The sequence below is a fragment of the Sturnus vulgaris genome, chromosome 3 (genome assembly GCF_052056855.1).
Source record: "Sturnus vulgaris isolate bStuVul1 chromosome 3, bStuVul1.hap1, whole genome shotgun sequence".
NCBI lineage: Eukaryota > Metazoa > Chordata > Aves > Passeriformes > Sturnidae > Sturnus > Sturnus vulgaris.
The window spans coordinates 96,877,906-96,898,455 of NC_142245.1; the positions used below are offsets into that span (position 1 = coordinate 96,877,906).

The 20,550-nt window shown below is 36.3% G+C and overlaps 1 protein-coding gene across 15 annotated transcripts in view; it reads right to left on the reverse strand.

Annotated features, from left to right (window-relative positions):
- Positions 1-20,550, reverse strand: part of MYT1L (myelin transcription factor 1 like) — a 310,510-nt gene that overhangs the window by 104,806 nt on the left and 185,154 nt on the right. The gene's annotated exons all lie outside the window — the stretch shown is intronic.

Below are 20,550 nucleotides of genomic sequence, written 5' to 3' on the forward strand. Positions count from 1 at the left end.
ATGTTCCAATTCTACATCATTATTAGCTGCTGTTTGCAAAATACATGTTTTTAAAGTAAAGTTATGTTTAGGCAATGATGATCAAGGGAGAGGACAGAAAACCTGTGAAAATCCAAGTACTATGTGCCTGAAGATGTCACACATACACAACAGTGTAACAGTTTCAGAAGTGATACAAATGTGTGTATCTCCTCATTCATTTTACATTCTACATGTTACATTCCTGTCTAAAGCAGGTCAATATAGTTAAAAAAATGGCAATCTTGTCTTACCTGTAGCTAGCAGTACAAAATTCAGGAATAAAGCAATGATTTCTAACTTTGTAGTATTCACTATTTTTATCGTGTGGAATTATGTTTCAATGATGATTAAATAATAAAAATATGATCATATTTTGAATGTTGTTGTTATTATTATACATAATAACATAATAATACAAAAATAATAAAGAATCACTCTTAAATTCCCCACTGTTTTTCTCTATTATATGCTACGAGGCTGGACAAATGTGAAAGCAAGCTCCCCAACACAACCAACCCCAATAATTATCATGGCCAGTGTTACAAATGTTCTCATATTCTTTTCAAAATTGAGTATCACTTCCTTATCGATCATTTTAATGCATTGTAATAGAAATAGTATTTCAGAGTCCTGGTCTTCTACCAGAGTAGCCACCTGTTTCTCAAAGGTCACATAATCTGTGTTTGTTGAACCTGATCTCCCTTATGTAACCTCTATAACCCTCTGTGCACACGCATTAGTTTTTGTTCAAAGAACTTCCTCTTTGAACTTTTCAGTTGTGTGATAATAACATCACTCAAGCTACATCAGTTTTAAGTCTCCTTCCTATGATTAATCAATTTTGAGATATTTCAACTTTATAATCTTTTCTGCATATCTACTAATAACATACCCTTTTATGTTATATTCTTTCTTCCTTTATCTCAATACACCAAGTATCTCTTATTTTCTTCCACTCTAATAATGCCTCATATTCTGTTGACAGACCACTGAAAAATCTGGTGCTTTACCACATTTAGTACTACACTATGTGGTGTCCTCATAGTCTTGATCTTGGTCTAATTTTATTAAATCCCAGCAGCTATGCATCCCAATTACTTAAACTACTACTTAGGTAAAAACAATTCCATTTAAGCACCCAATCACATTATCTGAGTGCCTAACTTAGGTATTGTCTTACCTAAATTTCAAATCACTTGTTCTCAGTCTGCCTGGCACACACATATCTAACTAAGGAACATAGAGAGTCACAAAAGATGGTATTCATGAAAAACCTGCTAAAGGAGACCTTCTCTGTGCAACACAGACACTTTTCTGTCTGTGGGGACAATAGGTGTCTTTGAAGTCTAATCCAGCATGCCTAAAGACACCTGCCTCCATTACCAAGAGAAATACTGCATAAATTTTAAATCCATCTAGCCAGATTCCAATGCACATCACTTGGGAATAAGGTAGTAATCCTAGCAGAATATGGATTCCAGACAGTTGCATCAAAGTTGAGGCCTAATGGTGCAGGCTAGAGGGGGAATAAATCCAGAGGCTCCAGACTCCAGAGCTATGCTCCATCCAGAAGGCATATTCGGTGGAAGAGCATCCTCTTATGGAATATAAGCCCCAGTGCGTCTGGAAGCAAGAAACTCTGATGCAACAGGCATCAAAAAGCCCAAATCTTCACGAATTATAAGAGCCCTAAACCAGAAAAAGTAGGGAGCCCTAAGCTTCTGGTGTTTTCTCTTTGGACTGTATTTGTTTCTATCTAAAGACACTTAAAGGAAAACATATAAATATAGAAGAAATCCTTGTCCTAGATCACCACTACAGTTCAGTGCCGAATGACTGTCCTGCCTCTTGTCCTGTGAGTCCTCCTCTTGGTCAGGACCCAGTTGCCCAGAACCAAGGGGAAAAGGAGAACATATTTCCATGGTGAACATCCCATATCATCACAGTTAAGGCACAAACAGAAATTCAATCTCCATCTGTCTGGACACTGCATAAAACCTGAGGTGAAAGGCAAGCACTGTTTGTTGTAGTTCTGACCTCTGCAGGTTTATTATGGTGCTTTCCCTGGTGCTATGGGGTTTCAGCAGCTGCCTATTTAAGCTCTCCGCATGGAGCTCTGAAAAAAGGCAGATGAATTTTTCCTCAGAGCTAGAATTTCAGTGTGTTGTGCTGAGGAAAATGGCTGGATAATTAGGGAGGAATCTGTATTATTTGGGTGTCTAACAGAGGCTGCACCCTGGTAAACAAGAGTTGATCACATTCTGGGGCTCAGGCAGGTTTTAGAAATTTCCATATCAGTTCAACATGATTTAGGCAGACAGGTTAACATTTACTGAATGGATGTGTCTTGCTTTCTCAGTTTCTGTTCATTCTCTTTCTGATGCATACTACCCTCACTACAGCTTCTTCAATGTCATTATTTGCTACATTATATGTTCTCAAAATCCTGGTCCTTATTTCCAAAAATGTGAATAGGCTTAGCCCCAGAAATCCCCAGGATTTCTTTTCTTCCTCTTATTATAACCTTCTTAGAATTTTGTAAATGGTAGTGATGGCACTGAGGGCAGCTCTGAACTAAAAGGACACCCATAAGATGTGTAACTGTGAACATTTTTTCCCATTCATACAAACTAGAATTTTTCATACAATCATGGAATGGCTTGGTTTGGATGAGACCTTAAAGATCATTTACTCCCAAGTCCCCTGCCATGGGCAGGGACACCTTTCACTAGATCAGGTTGCTCAAAGTCCCATCCAACCACAGCCATTTTGTCACATTAAAGCCAGAGCATTAATTCCTTCCTGTCTCAAGCTTTTTTTCATTTAAGAACACTAAATGCTTGTAACAGTTTTCATCTAGTAATGCCCCAAAACAATCTCTTTTGGAATTCACAGAAGTATAAGAAATGAGGCAGAGGGCAGAGGTATAACAAATACATCTATTTTGGTTTGAACTGTTCAGTTGTATTTGACAACTAAGAAGAACTGAATGACTTTTTAGATACAAATTATTGGTCAAAGGTAGAAAGAAATCGTCACTGCCAGTTTTTGCCATCTTTAATATTTTATCACAACGTTATGGTCTTCTACACAATATTTTATAAAGTTTGTGAGAATCTGTGGCATTATTTGGGATTAGGGCCCCCTGGAAAGTGCATAAATGGCATCGGAAATCAATTCCAGTTAGCTGTCTGGTGACTTGGATGCTTTTATAAATCTCATTAAATAACTATTTGGAACTCAGCTATTCAAGTACAGTTGTGAACTTTGACTTTAGTTTATATCTTTATGAATCTATTGTCAGTGTCTTTGCTTATAGAATTAAAACTGAGGACACATCAGCAACTACAAGAAACAAGGATTTGTATATTTTAATGGTTGGATCCAACATTAAGGCTTGGAAATATGTAGTTTTTCTAAGGAAATGGGTTATGCTAGTTCAAAGAATCACAGAATGGTTTAGGTTGGAAGGGACCTTAAAGATCATCTATTCCAACCCCTCTGCCATGGACAGGAACACCTTACACCAGACCAGATTGCTCAAGGCCTTGTCCAAGGTGGCCTTGAACACTTTCAGGGATGGGGATCCACAACCTCACCACTCTCACAGCAAAAATTTTCTTCCTCATGTCCAGCCTAATTTTTTTCTCTTCCAATTTCTACTCATTACTCCTTGTCCTATCCTCCTAGTTAACTCTTACTAGTTAACTTCCAGTCAGCTTTCGTAAACTCTCCTAATTAACTTGTACTAGATATTCTGCAACCCTGAATATGGTTTTGTCTGTACTTGGATTTATACTTGATAAAGCTACCATTATGATGATGTTTCATATCAAACCTTCGCAATGCTGGCTTGCACTGGCTTCCTTCTGCCTTTCAACTCTATACCTCACACAGTTTATACATATCTCAGGTACTGCAGACTTCATAGACTGAAAAAGTTAAAAAACCCCCTCATCATGTGTTTCAGAAACCTGGGAAGCAGGCCATCAGACCTGAAACCTGTTGAGCTGCCCTATTTTCTTCTTTTTCTTTCTTAACCTGCTCCGCTTTCATCCTTTGTTTCATTAATTTTTCAGATTCTGCCTCCAGGACACTTCTCTCTGTTTCTGGCGTGTTCCCTGTGGCCTCCCAGTGAGCACACCAAGGGGAAGGCTGTGCTGGCTCCCCAGCAGCCTCTGCCACTGAATTCCCTACATACAGAGATGACAGTCTCTCCCATTGACCTTTTGTTCCTCATAGGTTTGTGAAAGCTGTTATTGTTTGTCCTTACAGCTTGTGCAATTTTCTCTACATTTTCAATTTTGGCTTCTGTGATCGTCCCCTTATTTGGTTATTTTTAGACTTGTTTATCCCTGGTCAGAGCATTGACCCTATTGATTTATGTGTCCTGTCTGCCTTCCACCATTCTTTCATTGCTCCCTGTATTTCCCTGGTCAGCTGTGTTAGTCTTCTCCTCACGCTTCAGCTCTCTTGGCTTTCAGCAGAGTATATATCTGGGCTTCCTGAGACACACTCCTGAATATTCTACGCTGCTTTGCTGTGTTTCTCAGTCATCTCTGGTTTTTGGAATCTGTCATGAATAATTCTTGTGGAAAGAATGTTGTTGAATTTCATAGTGATAAGCTCCAAGAGGACATATAGATATTAATAATTAAAATAAAGGAAGAAATAATATATCACTTTATACTCCTTAGCTAGAAAATGACTTATTGTATTTTTTTTTAACTTTCATGCAATTTTTCTCCATTAAAAACTTTATCATGCTACTCACTGATACGTTCAGTAGGAGCATTGTTCAGGAAATAGGTATTTCTTATCTAGACTTGAATACATTGATTTTTAATATATTTTTTACTAATATAATTTCCAGTATAATTAGTATGGTTATTATTTCTAATCTATAACAATTACCATATATATTTAAATATACATGGTATAGAACCAAATAAATACCAAATAAATACAAGGGATTTTCTAAATCAGATTATTGACCAATTTTTTTTCCCTCCACAATATGCCAACTCACGCACCAAATCTGGAACATGACACCTTTATCTGGAGGTTTTTCTCTTAGAGGAAAATGAAAAAATGAGAAAGGAATATTATATGACTTTTAAGAGTTCAGTCAACTTCAAACATCCAGTTTGGATAAAGTAATTCCTCTGTGCCATGTTTACCAGCAATCTTTTTTTAGTTGTATCTCTTTTCTATTGAACCTATTATTTCAGATGCCTCATGCTATAAGATCTAAGTGAAGAAAAATAAGATAATGCCAATATTATGCTCTAAATCTGAATAATATTTTGTCTTGGAGTATTGTTATCTTTTCCTTTCTTAGTAGTACTTTGAAAAATCTTATGAAACCTTTTTTCAAACTAAAAAGGGTCCCCAGTAACAGTGTTCTCATTGTTTTTTTTCATATGAGAATTTAATTTAACAGAAACCAAAATATTTGGTAGGGAATAGAATCTAAAAATTTTCTATACAAACACCTAATGAGGTTGTCAGAAAGACTAAATTAAGTACTTCAATATCTGAAGTGGTTCTGAAGTGGAATTTTACCATATACAGTTTTCAATATAGTAAATTAGGAAGAATATGCTTGGAAGCAAACTTCGGCTTAAGGCTTCAGGCAGAAAGTTCCCAAGGCATCTATACTTGTCCCCCTGGATATTGTTAAGTATTATTTTTCGTTTGGACTAGATAACTTCCAAGTCCAGACCTCCAGATGAAGAGTTTTAGGGTATTGAGAAAGCAGGCATTTATCAGATAAGCCCTCTTAACAAATCCAGCCTTTAAGAATGAGGAAATCTAATTAATTTGCATAACACTGCAACATTTTAAATCACTCTCTAGGCAGTGACTATTAGCTTGAAAGAGCCCATACCATGAATTTATACAAGTTGACCTGAAGATAAATATTGAGATTCCAGCAAACTCTACAGCTTGAATTCCCTGCACTCCAGTAAGGAAGCCCTTCCCAGCAGTCTATGCATTATTATAAAGAAGAGCCAGTAGCTCTCTTGGTAAAGTTGGATCAATGAATTGATAGGAATGAAAGAATGATAATAAAATCAGAAAAAGAGATTAATTCCGGGCTAGCAATTTGCCTACTCAATTGCAAGAATAAACTCCTTCAGCTGAAGATGATTTTCCATCCATATTTGAATACAGCTTAAAGTATGCCAACTTGCTACAGGAATGAGCAGCAGTGGATAGTGCTAATTGCAGGGGGGTAAAGTCAAACTTCATGTGGGAAATTAAAAATTATTTCTCTAAGCCACACTGGGCAGGAATCTTTTCTACCCCACAGAAATCCTACATAATGCCTGTATACTCTTTTGGAATATGGAAGGTGTTGAGTCAAACTTTCCCAGGCTGTGAAAGCTAAAGTCATATCACTTAAGCTATAGAAGAGAAAATGAGAAAAGCAACAAGTCAAAGTTCAAGGAAGACATGGAGATTTGGGGCTTTTATTTTAGAGATGACTAATTACAGCCTAGAAGATGCAGCTGGAACACACTGCTTTTGGTGTTTCTAACCAGATGAATTAAAATTCCCTGTGTTAGCATCCTACATGCTATGAATCCAATGTAGAAGATTTCCAGGAGCCTGCTGGCAACTGTGCCAGAGCCTTGAATACTATTCCAGAATCAGGCATGCTTCTTAGAACCATTGCACTGCCAAGCACTGTGGCATCTAAGGCCACTTACAGAATGACTATCTTCTCAGCTGGGGTTAGGCACTAATCCAGAGCCAGTGCTTTGGAAAACCTGGTGTAAAACATGCTTAAATATTTTTTAATGTTTTTTAAATTTTAAAATAGTTTAAATATTTTTTGAAAAGTGTGACCAAATTAATGTGTTTCTATATATTTAAATTATAATTTAAATTAAGAAGTATCTTTTAACATGGAATAAACTAATCTCTACAGAAAATACAGTTTTCCTGTATTTCAGGCTTTCTCATGAGTTTCTGCTTCTGATTAAATAAATCATATTCTTATAAGCAGGAAGTGCGTTTATGTGTGCAATATCACCATCTTTATTTCATTTATTTGTACCAAATAGAACTTAGCTGACTTTTCAGTTTATGTATACAATAGTAATTCAATTCAGTGAGAACTATTAATTTACCTTAATAGGCACAAGCTACAGTGACAGGAATGAGTGAAATGCAGAACATTAAAACTGCTTTTCCTTCTGGAGCTGCAAATGCTTACTCTTCCACATTATGGAACAGTAAGAAAAATTACAAAAGTGTCAAGCATACTGGATCTCAAAAGGCAGAGGAAGACATGACACTTTCTTCATAGAATTCTAAAAGCCAACTCTACCGTTTTGCACCTCAGAGCCTTTTTAAACATATGAATAGCCATGAACATACCTCATATCCACCTGTGTATAGCAATATTTAACTAAATGAACCTTAAAGAAAAACTGGTGCCTAATAACCAGCATTGCCAAAAGAGTTAGAAGTAACAAATAATATGAGATAGAATGATGTGCCAGAAGTATATGATGGAGTGTAAGACTCAAGTATTTTTTCTTTTAGAAATTCAGATATCAAAATGTGTATTTTTAAACAAAATAGAATAGCTTTGAGGTAGTTAATACAGTCACACTAAATTAAGTCAAAGCAGGAATCTTTTCTTTCATTGGTCCCTATACACTCCATGTGAAGCATCTCCCCACCACAGTTCATTGAGACTCCAAACTGGTGTTACTGAACCCTGGGAGGAACACTAAAACTCATCTGCCTTCTGGCTGGTGAGATCGTTTCACCCATCACCAAAGCCTCTGCTCTTGGGACATGACAACTAAAAGGAAACTTTAAGTTTTGCAATAACTAACCCATTCAAACAAGTTTATGTAATTGGTTGAATGCAACAGCTGTTCAGTGAAGAAAAATGAGGCACAGCAATGTATTGCTACATGTACAAATACAGGGAAAAACTCTCAGCCATGGAGAGTTCATTTCAAGCAAGATACAAAAAAATATATGTAACACATCATGAGACTAAAAATTTCTGTGGCAGCATAGGTTAGCAAAGTACATGCCCTGCAGTTGTTGATTATTCAGAAGTATTTACACAAATAAATCAATAGAATATCTGATTGCCCCATGACTTATGATGTCATTGATGGGGTTCATCTCTCACCTACCCCATGGCTTCTAAAACATAAGTCTATACATGTCACTCTAAGATACTTTCATAACTCAGGGCAGAGAAACAGGAGTCTCTTGGGAGGGTATTCATCTTCTCTCTCTTAAACACTGAGTAGTGACAACAAAGCAGGAGGTGCTGGTGATTAACTTGTATTTCTACCACTTAGGAATATGCTAAAAGTCCAAGAATTTTTCTCTCTCTTTTTTTTTTTTTTTAATTGTCTGTCCAGATTCAATAAAGACAATACCTAATAGAATGTAAAACCATAATACTTTCATAACAAGAAACACAAAAACGTGTTTCTTTCCTTTCTGCAGCTGCTATATCACTTGAATAATTCTCCCCGCTATAGCTTCACAGTCTTTTCAAGACTATCTGTATGTTCCAATGTCAGACAAATGCTGGAGTTTCCCTCTAATCTTAGGATGGCAAATACTCAACTTGACTGTGTGTTTGAGAGGAAGAAGAGACAATTGGTAATGTCTGGTTGCCAGATCCTTGAATACTGGGGCTGAAAAACGAGTGCAGGATAGTGCGAAGACCACAGGTTTAATGACTCATTGATTCATGAGATGAAATGCATATAATCAAGTTTTGCTAAGTGGTTATTGATTCTGCACACTTTGATGTTGATTTAGATGTAACCCAGACACATAAAAATGGGAACATGCAGAGACAGTGACCATTTCTGCACTAACTCAAAGAACACTCACTTCTGCACTAAATCAAAATCCTGAAGTCTACACTTATCTAAAATAAAAAATAAAAATAAAAATAAAAGTAAAATAAAAATAAAAATGTTTTCTTTTTGGGAAAGAAAACATTCTCTTTTTCTACATAGAGATGAAAATTATGTTGGCTACATTAAGTTGAATAAAAGCATCATCTAGAGCTGTCAAGGTGTCCAGATTTGTGTGTACCCTGTGTTTTCAATCTCACTGGTAATGACAACTTTGTTTACAGGTAGAGGGAAGGGCAAATTCCAATTTATTTATTTTTCATTATAATATCATAAAATGGAAAAGTTCGCCATCAGTCATGACCATTCTGAGTGTGTCAGAATATCCTACAAGAGTGCATCTATCAGTTACAAAATAATTTGCACAGTCACAATATTTGAGCCTTGAACATGATACGAAATCTTTTTATTCCAATATTTTAAATATGATTTCCTTTAAGCAATTCAGCACGCTATATTCAAGCATTCAAAAACCAAGGGAAATAAACTGCTGGAAATCAAAGGTGGTTCATGTAGCTATACTGCCCATCATTTAAAAACATGGCTAGATACCTATTAGTAGAATCAACACCCTTAGGCATAGACTTGATGGATCATATTTAACTACAACATAATAGGTTAAACTGTCATTCTAGCATGTACTTAAGTATTGAGTAATACAGTATGCTGTCATTTTATCACATCTGTAATGCAGGGCTACTATAGTGATACTATAAGTTACTGATTCCTACCATAAATAATCTTGTCATAATTTCTGCAAAGACATACAATAGCACTGACTCCCAACTTAATTTTAACTAAGAAAGACATATGGCTCATAATTAAGAAATAGGATACAACAATTTTCCTGTAACTAGATAAGATTCTTACTTGATCAAAACTTGATCAAGATTCTTACTGCAATAAGATTCTTACTTGATCACAAAAGCTAACAGCTACAGAATATAACCAATGGAAGGGAACAGTGGTGTGTAGCATCCTTCTAACACCAGACTGTCATCAGTAAACATCTGAAATTATAGGAAAAAAGTAACAAAAACAAAGTGATACAAGCTGCAAACACTTCAGTGCTTACGTACCAGTCTCACCTCCAGCTTAAGCCACAGGACACTGCTCTGCGTCTTGCACGGTTGGTTAGGAGTCATTCAAGTGTGAAATATTCTAAAGTCTAGTTGTTAAAGGATTGAGAACCTCTGCCCCCTGCCATGACTTACACCCTGAAAGGCATATACTTATTTATGATAATAATCTACTGAAGTAGTATCATTGTGCAGCAAACAGAAGTTGCTTTGTTGTAGTATTAGGGAGTCTTGCAGGTAGTATTTCCACTAAGTTACAAGCTTACCTATCATAATGAAATTAGTTCCAGCTGTTGGCAGACCCAAAGTACAGATCTACATCTCATGTTCAGTTGATGTTTTTCAGCTTTAATTTTTCATTATTAGGAGAATAAGAAATATTCTACTCCAAAAATGAAAGCTTCCCTCCTAAGTTAATCACATAAGTTTAAAAACCAAATGTCTAAATGGCTTTGCCTTAATCTGGCCTTTTTTAATATATCTCATGAAAGGAAGGATATCTGTTCAGGTAAAAAAAAACCAAAAAACCAAAAAAGTCTAACTGAATTCCATCACATTCTAGTGAAGAAAAAGAAGGCTTCAACTTGAGTCATATCACAATTAAAGAAAAATACTATGGCATATAATGTTGCTTTTTATAGCTGACAGTGAGTTCCATTAGACTGTAGAAGAATCTCTGAAGGCAAATGAAATTAGCCTCCCAAGAGAGTGGAAGCCCCACACAGCATGGTTTAAATGTGGCAGCTGGGCTGGGGGAGGAAATGGCGTTTTCCATTGAAAATCTGCTGCCAAAATACCTCCTATGGCTAGATTTTTAAGGGAAACGTGGCAGTTGTCCCTCTCTGAATTTCAGCTGCTCAGTTTTAATGCATAGGCAGGAAAAGTAGCAACACTGAATAGCAAAAGGTCCAGAACTATGTTCTGTCCAAGGAACAAAGAATAAAATCGAGAAATGACTGGAAGTAGGAATGTGTAACAGGAAGATGACAAGAGGGGGAAAGGATTCTTCAGCTTTAAAAGATAAAAGCCAACTTTTTAGAAAGTGTGTGCCACTTCAAAGGCTACTTTAATGGTTTTTTTAAATAGTTTGAGGTATTTGATGTTTAGCAAGTCACTGAAAGTTGGTTAGCAATGAGTTAGTTACTTTTAAAATGTTTTCTTTGTATTTGCGGATATATCATGATAATAGTTGTGGCAACATCACAGATCATCAGTTTCCTAGATAATAAATTCCCCACTGATAACATGTAAGTATATAAACCTAGGAGTCACAAGAGTAATCGTGTTATATCCACCCTAGGAAATATGAAGTATTATGAAAAGAATGCTTCTAAAATAACTTTTCTGTTCTTGATGTCTGCATGTACTTCCAACTCTGACTTAGGCATAATCTTGAAAATATGACTCATAGTCCAAAAAAGACACTTTCTGATACAGGTAGAAAAGTCATGCCTGTAGTATGGATGGCTACTTAACTGCTTTCTCTTTTGATACAGGTGGTGTGGTAGTGCTATCTGACATTTTTTAATGACAATTCAACAATTTTAACAAGGTTGAAAAAATTGTCAAGCAAATGGAACTTTAATTTTTTTTTTATTTTTTCTTTTTCTGTTTGGTTGGTTGGTTTTACCCAAACAACCTCTTATGGCTTCAAATCTGCTTCCTCTACAGCAGTCCTTTAATCATCAGACTAACTCCTCTTTGTTTGTTCTCTGTAAAAAAAACCTCACACTTCCTTTTGTTCAATAGTCAGGACAGAAGGATCCTTGCCAGTCTTCACCTTCATCCTTTTGTATGGCTCTGGCTTGAGAATTAACATGGTGCTTACACCCATTCAGGCTAGAGGAAAAACTGAAGCAGAATGTTGCTTCCTCAGTAACACTGCTGGTCCAGGATGCACAACTACCACGATTTTTTTCTGTGAAAGGGGTGTGACTGCTAAGCTGTCTACAGAAATGAGGTGTCTGCATGTTAGTGTGAGCAGAGAGCACTTGCTGTGTCTTCTGGATGAGAGGATGCTGATACCTGCAGCCTGCAAATCTCAAACATTCTGGCAGGTAGAAAGCCCTGAGCAGCAAAGCTTAGCTAAACTGGCAGCACTTCTGGAAATACACAAATTGGTTTTCTATTACAAGTTTGGTCAACTACAGACTTGGTAATTTTGTGGATTCTTGTCTTCAATTTCAGTACCAAAGGTCTACCTGTAGTTGAGCTCTAGAATTTTGTGTTTATTTTCTGATTTATATGTTGAGAAATGCTTCTTGTGAGAATCCCAGTTGCAGAAATTTAATGGTGAAAAACTGTTGTCTCATCTCTAATTGACTGGTAAATGTACTAAACAGAAGGGGGGCCAGGTGCTAGATGACACTTTGTGAGAAAAATTCCTGGAAGGTTTTGAAGGTAGGGTTGAAAAGCACCATAGGTGTGATGCCACTTCAAATTATCTGATCTCATGCAAGGCTATACTACAATGCAGTCAGTAGGTAAATTGTTCCTGACTCTTCATCAGGTGATTCTAAATTTCCTTCTCGTTAAAAAAATAGGGATGCTGGTATAGTCTCACTATCCCTCTTTCTCAGACCAGCCAATAAACTTGTGTATTTCTGTGAGTTTGTTTTTTTATTTTATAGAGTTCTAGAGCAATGTCATTACCAAGTACCCTGGTGTAAGAGGAATGAAATTCAATTCCTGTTTATAAAAGAGATCAGTTTAACCCAAAGTATACCTATTTTTTTTTTTAATTTGCTTCTAACAAATCTAAACTAACCATGACAGTTCTGTTGTGGTTCTACCAAGCTCCCCAGTAGACCAATTCCTAAATCTGATGGATTGCTTCACTTTTTAAAGAACAATCAACAATTCAGTAGACAGAAAAAGCTAAGTGTTTTCTCTATTTTATAGTTTTGATTAAATGCTGACGTTTTAAATAAGTTGTTCTACTTTCAGTTAATGCCATTTTAACTGTTCAGTCCTTCCTCCTACATCCTTTTAATAACATAACTGGAGCCACAAGCTTGACTTGTAAGGTTTGAAGTTAACACAGCAGTCAGAATTTATTTGCATTCTTTCTAAAATGGTATTTGTTTTATAACTCTCAGTTTCTGAATCTGTCCTTTTCTGTGATCTCTTTAGGTCTCACAAGCCAAGCAATGTCAGGCCATGTCAGTGCTGAGAATGTCAGTATTTCCAAGGAACACCTAGATGCTGCAAAGACAGTACTGCAACTCAGAAAGTAGTACATTTGCCTTGCCAGAAGCACTGAAATAAATTCACCATTGTGGAAGGGACAGAAGAACTGTAAAGCTGGTAATTCCTTATGTCACACAGAATTAAAAAGAAGAGCTAAGTGTCTTTAAGAACTAGAAATGTTAATTCCAAAGCCCCAGTCAAAATAAAGCCATGCAAAATTACATTTTGTCACAATCATTCCTACATTTTCAGACAGAAAAACAATCTATGATTTTTTTTTCCCCTTCCATCCCAAGTCCTGTGCCCTATAAATGTGTGCTGGTAAAAAGTTGTTAAAACCAGTCTTGTAAGTCAATGTGGTGTCAAGAATGTATTCCAACATTATAAGCAATATGACCTTTGGTGTCATTTGAAATCAAGTACTTAACACTGCAAAACGAACTGAGGTTACTGAGTTACATTTGTGAAATGTTTTAAAATTAACAGTTGAAAAAGCTTTACGAGCATAAAAAGCAGTTATCTTGGTAAACTGGCTGCACTTAGCTGTGCATCTCAATGGGGCTTTGTATCTTCTGCTTGCTTTCACAAAGTATGGGATACACCGAGAATTTTACAAGAACTAAGTTTCAAAACCAGGGGTTTTTATGTGGTAGCTATTGACATGTTAACATCTAAAAGACTCATGTCAGAGAAAATCAATCACAAATGTCATGATTTATAATATATCCTCTTGTTTGAGATGACAGTTTGCTCGTCCCTTTCTCCTGAAGTGGTACATATGGTTACTAAGAACCAACAAACCATTAGTCCTCATTCATCATTCTAGAAGAAATCATGCCCAAGCAAGGTCTACATTAAATGCAAGCAATTCTAGTACATTTTTCTTACTGTCCTTGCAGATACTAAATAACAAGAAAACATTTGGTAATTTTTGTAAAAATGAACATTTGATATAAAAGGGATGGTCGAAAGCAAGAGGCACTGAAGTAGAATTCAGAGGCGTGACTCAATTTCTGTCAGGGATGCAAATTTCTTGTGTGGTAGCAGAGTCACGAACTCCTGGTTTATCAAGGGAGCAAAAGCATTACAGCTCTGTTTCTATGCATAGCTGCACAGTGAAATTCTGACATCCAAGTGAAGTATGTTTGCTCCTCTTCTAATACCTAGGGACATGTAGGCACTTAACACACAGCAGAATTTAGACACTGTAATCCAAGCTGAAGGTATTTTCTGTAGAGGGGGATCTCCGCTCCTGAATTAATCACTTTAAGCCGCCTTCTTTTTTTTTTTTTTTTGTCCTCACAGAAACAGAGATTAACTCAGCCTTTTGACTTGGAGATGGTCAGGGGAGAAATCACAATCCCAGCCTTAGCATTATCTAATCTAGAACACACAGAAATGTGTGAGCAATTTGTGTTTAATACCCTCTTTTGCCAGGGGTAACTGAAGTTTTGTGTTACAACTCCTCAGAAGACTGCTTGCTCATGAGATTTCATAACATTCTAGGTTGAGAGTGCACACTTCTCTAATACTTCATGCAAAACAAAACATTGACATCTTCTTTACTACCAGTATTTTACTACCAGTAAAGGATTCATTCAATACATCTCTAAAATGACTGTTTCCTATATGAAGTGCTAATGCTGAGATTGAATATGAGTCCTTATGTCTGACTGCTCAAAGTTACAAAATTATATCCTTCCCTCTCCTTTTGAATATAGATGAAGAAAAAAGAATGCAAGCATCCAGACATCTTAACTTCTTTATAGTACAGAATGCAAGTTCCCAAAAGATGGGAGAAAACATCTCCGACCAAATCCAGATAGAGACCTAACCCTATTGACAAAGAAGAAAACAGAGTGGCATGTTTGTACAGATCACGAATTGGGGGGCTTTCAAAAGCACTTGCTACACTGAAATAAGCAGATGAGAGATTAAAGATAAACTATCGATGCTATGTACTTAGTATGGCATCAAGGTGCCCAAATAAATGTTTTCACAGGTCTGATGAGGATCTGCTGAGGGAACTGGGGTTGTAGATGCTGGAGAGAAGGAAGCTGAAGGGAGACCTCATTTGTTTCTGCAACTACCTGAAAGCAGGTTGTAGGCAGGTGAGGGTTGGTCTCTTCTAAGTAACAAGTGATAAGAGGGAACAGCGTTAAATTGTGCCAGGAGAGTTTCAGTTTGGGTACTGGGGAAAAAATTAGTGAAAGGATTATCAAGCATTGGAACACGATGCTCAAGGAAGTACTTGAGTCACCATCCTTATGGGTATTTAAAAGATGTGTAGATGGGGATATGATTTAGTGATGGACTGGGCACTGCTGAATTAATGGTTGTAGTCTATGATCTCAAAGGTCTTTTTCCAACCTTAACAATTCTGACTCTTGATTTGGAGAAGCCTAATGTTAAAAGTACAGTTCTCCTGTGACTTCAGAGTTGGACACAATACAAAAGAGCATTGACAAGAGTCCACCCTTTGGAATTAAGGCAGAAGTTGCACGCATGCCAGCTTTTAGCTTTAACTTTTTTTCTGAACAACCATTCCCTGTTCATCAAGTACAGGTAAGATTTTCTCCTGGAGACATTAAGAGGGTGAAAAATAGCAGCAGGTGTATACCTTTGGTGAATTTCTTCCACAAGAATCAGCTGAACAGAAAGCATTCATCCACTACTTGCACATCCAATTCAGTGGTCTGCTCACTACTTTAAACAAAAAAATGGATTGTCGAGAAATGTGCTCCAGTTCCAGGGAACTGAAGGCAAAAACCCTTTTTAAAAAATTACTGTTACTGTTTGTAGCAGTTAAATCAATCATATCCTGTCCTATCCCAGTATACTTCATACTATTTCAAATTTTATCATACTTCATGGATTTGAGACACAGCCCTAATTTCAGTCACAGGAATATCTTCTCTTAGTCATTAAACCCCTCCTACACTCTTCCATGGATACTTACAGCATGACACTACAAGTTCTTGCAAATAACAAAAGGACATTAGGTTCTGCAATCCCTTTTCATGTCACCAGTAAGCCTCAAGACTTGCTTGGGAAGGTGATTCAAGTGAATAGCCAGAAAACCAACTTTGTAGGTCCAGTCACCTGGTTAAAGTTATCACCATTTACCATCTACAGGCTGTAGAATGCTGAGGGTGTCTTCAGGAGCTATCTATCCCCTGGGCACTTTTAATTCTGTAGATGTATTTATTTAGATTTATTATTGTCATCAAAGATGCTCAGGACTACCTCTCCTTTCCCTGTCCTGAGCTGACACCACTAGAAGCAGTACTTCATATCAACCACTAATAAGAAGTGATGTCTTTGAAAGGGCTGTCTCAACTTATTGAAAAACCTCAGCAGGAGTCTTTAAAGACACATCATGGCGTATTTTTAGGCCTCCTTCATATTTGAGTTGGTTTCTTATGTTCTTTATATTCTTTTGCTCACTCAGGTAATACCTGGGACGCTTGATTTCATAAAATAGGAATATTTTAAAGAAAAGATAAGTATAATTTTATTTATTTCATATCTGATTTCTCCTGCCTCATTTTTGATGATTCTAGCAGAGTTCAGATAGTTTTCACTGAGGTGGAGAAAAAAGAGCAGGGCAACGTTGTTCTGACAGCATGAGTGTCACCTACAGACAGAACTTTTTCAAAGCCATGTGTTATTTGTGTTTGTGTGGACACTGGAGCAAGGAATAAAATGGGGCTGCCAGTATTCACCAGTAAATTCTCCTGTCTCTAAAGCTCTGACTTAGGATGCTCCAATGCACATGCTACTTTTCAACACACAGTTAGCTATGGCTGCTACTCAGAACTGCTGGAAGGCAGCTCCATAGTCTGCTAAAGTCAGTGCATTACATTGCTTGTGGCTTTTGTGGTTTAGTCTTAAGTATAAAAACTGTCACTGCATTTTCACTAAAATACATATTAATAAAAAGATTTTTTAAAAATATCTCCAGCTTTTTAAACCTCAGAATCAATATTTCTACAGAAATACTGTAGTAATAATTAACAAATAATGACATCAGGAAACTAGACTAGATTCTAAATATAAAATTGTCTTATCATGACAAATCAGTTAATTTTGCTTTAGGATCCAGAAAAATGTTTTGATCAAGAAAAAACACTGAATTGTGAAGTTAGATTTTCTCTGACATCAATGATCATTCAACAGATCTTTATTTAAATATCAGATAAACATCAGAGCCAGACTTTTGTCTTTTTACTACATTTGTAATAATCCCATATATAGTTCTGTCTTTACACCTCATGATGCCTAGAATTTGCTTGCTGTTTAGAAATGGGGAAACAGAGGCATAGTGAGATGAAATGTCTTGCCTACCATATGCGAATCAACTCTGTAGATACTCTTTTCCACAATGAAAAGAACAAATTATTCAACCCCAAACGATTTATTTCTCTCCTAAGAGAAGACAATGTACTCAGCAAACCTACCAGGCCAACCAAATAAAATTCACATAGGCAAAGGGAAAATATGTATAGCTACTTCCACAATCTTGTTGGGGAAATTATCTCCCCAGTATTACTGGATGTTTTGTTCTTTTGTTTTGTTTTGTTTTTTAATTTTCTTTCCAATACTCTCTGCATGGTCTTCATTTATTTTGTGGCTGACAGGGACATTTCCAGACAGATCTGTTCACAGAAAACCCCGTGGCTGCAAGTGGACTGCTGCATGAGAAATATGCTCAGCACTTTCCATTTGACAGAAAAGGAGCATGCCATTTCAGCCATATGCAAGCCAGGGCACCCACTGCAGAAAGAACATCCTAAATCTGCTGTTTGCTGCTGCTGCCCAGTTAGGTCAAGACTTTGCATTTGCCTGCCTCTGATTTACTTTTTTTCCCCTGCCTTTTTAAGTATTCCTAGTACTTGCAAGCCCTTCAACTTGTTTCCACTGCAATAGCTACTCCCAATCCAGATGGTGGTAGGAGTAATTGAGCTGTGGTTCCTTTGTGTAGTCACCTCTACACAATGGCCACGAGCATGCAGAGCCTCACACCAATTGCTGGTGTACATTTGCTCCATGGTTTAAACCCAGCTTTGTACCTTTCTAATCATTAATCACCAATCAGACAAAGGATTTATTGCTGAATCCAGACAGCAGCCAATACAGACTTCTAATACATTATGGATTCTCTGTCAGCACAATTATTTATTGTTTGCACTGTTCTGTTTGAAAATCCCTATGCTCTTGCACTTATTTATTTGCTTGCTTACTTATATCTCTTTAGCTGGATTTGACAAAGTAATGAAGCTTCACCTATTAATATTTTTTACAAACCCTGAGTGGTGAATTACTACATATAAATATATATTTATAATATTATTCTTGGTATTTGCCACTTACCAAAGTCTTTAGCAAATATGCTACTAAAGAAAATAGAATTAAATTTCACAGATGGTGTCAGAGTATTTCCTCAGGTAAATATCCAATAAATCATTTCATCATTAAAAACACTACAATAAAGGTTGACTATCAGCTGAGAGATGAAGAAATATACAGTTCTCTATACTTCCAGCATCCTGTGGGATTTTTTCACAGTATCATGAAAGCAAGCAACAGTAAGGACCTCACTGTTCTGTGGTTAGGCTTTAGCACAAAAGCATCAGTGGACCTCTGGTTCTGCACAGCGTGTGACCATGCTCTGCTATCAAATTAATGTTAAAATATGTATGTCCTAGCTTTGGATTTATAATATCTTTGACAAATAGTAAAAAGGACAGGCATGCCATAAAGTTTATGGATAGGGTGATGGCATGCACAATGATGTCTCATAAAGAATAAAAGGGGAAAAGTTATTTATTCTTGTGATTCAAGAACTAAAATACAGATAGACTGGCTGCGTGCACAGAATGTTTCATAAATATCCCACAGTGCACCCTGTTGTACAGCAGCCATACATTAATTAGAGCATTCAGCAGACACTGCAATGTGTTACACTCACCCAAGTGAATCTTCATTTTTCACATGCAGGGCCTTACTAATTAAAATCAGCTTTGCAATTAAATGTGGAAAATTGTGTTAAACTTTGAAGCATGCTTTAGAAAAAATGTATTTATTTTTAGGGTATTTTATTTTGATGCAAATGAATTCTCCATCAAAGTGAGACCAGTAAAAGGAAGGTATGAGGATTTCTCTTTTTTGTATTATAGATGCTCCTCTCGGTTGCAAGTTGCAATGCTCCACTATCTCTCTGCCAGTACCTGGCCCTGTTCCAATGCTTTTAGTGAGTGCTATCTGTCACGGCATGAATAATACAGCCCCTAGGCTGTCGGCAGAATCCAAATGAGGCATACATCAGGAAGCAAGCACTCGACTTTAGCTCCAGAACATGCTCCTGTGAAGACAGGCAATTATTCACCCACGGCTGCAGCTATGGCAATCAAACTGGTGGGTGAAAAGGTATATGAAATGAAAAAATTTGAATAAGAAATATGGCACAACAAGGCACAGAAATTCAATAATTTTCTAATAACAGAGAGATATTTGAGCCTTTTAATTTCAAAGTTTTGGAGCCTGAATTATTTCACTTGCTCTGTAAGCAAATGTAGTCTAAAATACAGTATATAATGTCAAGGCAATGCAGTGGTACTTGCTTGTTCTTTTTCTAATCAAAGCAGCAATGCTAAACTCTAAGGTATTTAAAAATGCAAACTGTTATATGAAGTGACAAATCTCATGCCTAAAAATTAAAAGATAGTCAAAATAATTCTATCTATATAATGTAATGAACCAGAGACAGCCTAATAAAGCAATAAAGAACTGGTAGTATCATGAAATTTGGTGGAAAATTAAAATGCAATGTGTTCTATAAAGTTATGGAAAATTATAGATACACACATCACTTCATGAGCACTCTTTGGTTTTGAGACTAGCCTTTTTTTTCAAGACATCCTATCAGTAATTAATGAAATCCTTTACAAATAAAATATGACCTGAAGAAAAGGCATAAAAAATTCCCTGGTAGATGAAATGTTCAAGTTGGTTTATTTCATCTGAATTCTTATTTTCAGCAATCAAATAAAAAATATTTATATAGTAAAAGCTATATCAGTATTTTCATTTTAAATATGAAGGGTTTATCATTGGTCTTAATATTCTTCACTGAAATTTTATGCTTTTTTTTTTTAGACCACAATTGATTTGCTTTAATTTCTATACAATGCCTATATATGTTTTCAAATAGACACTCCTGTATGCTATAAAAGAATCCTAAATGAATATACATAATGCCATGCTACCATCTTAAGATTTTTTTTTAGGTCTCTTATTTCTTAGAATATTATGTTAGAGTATATATTATATGTTAGAATATTATTTGT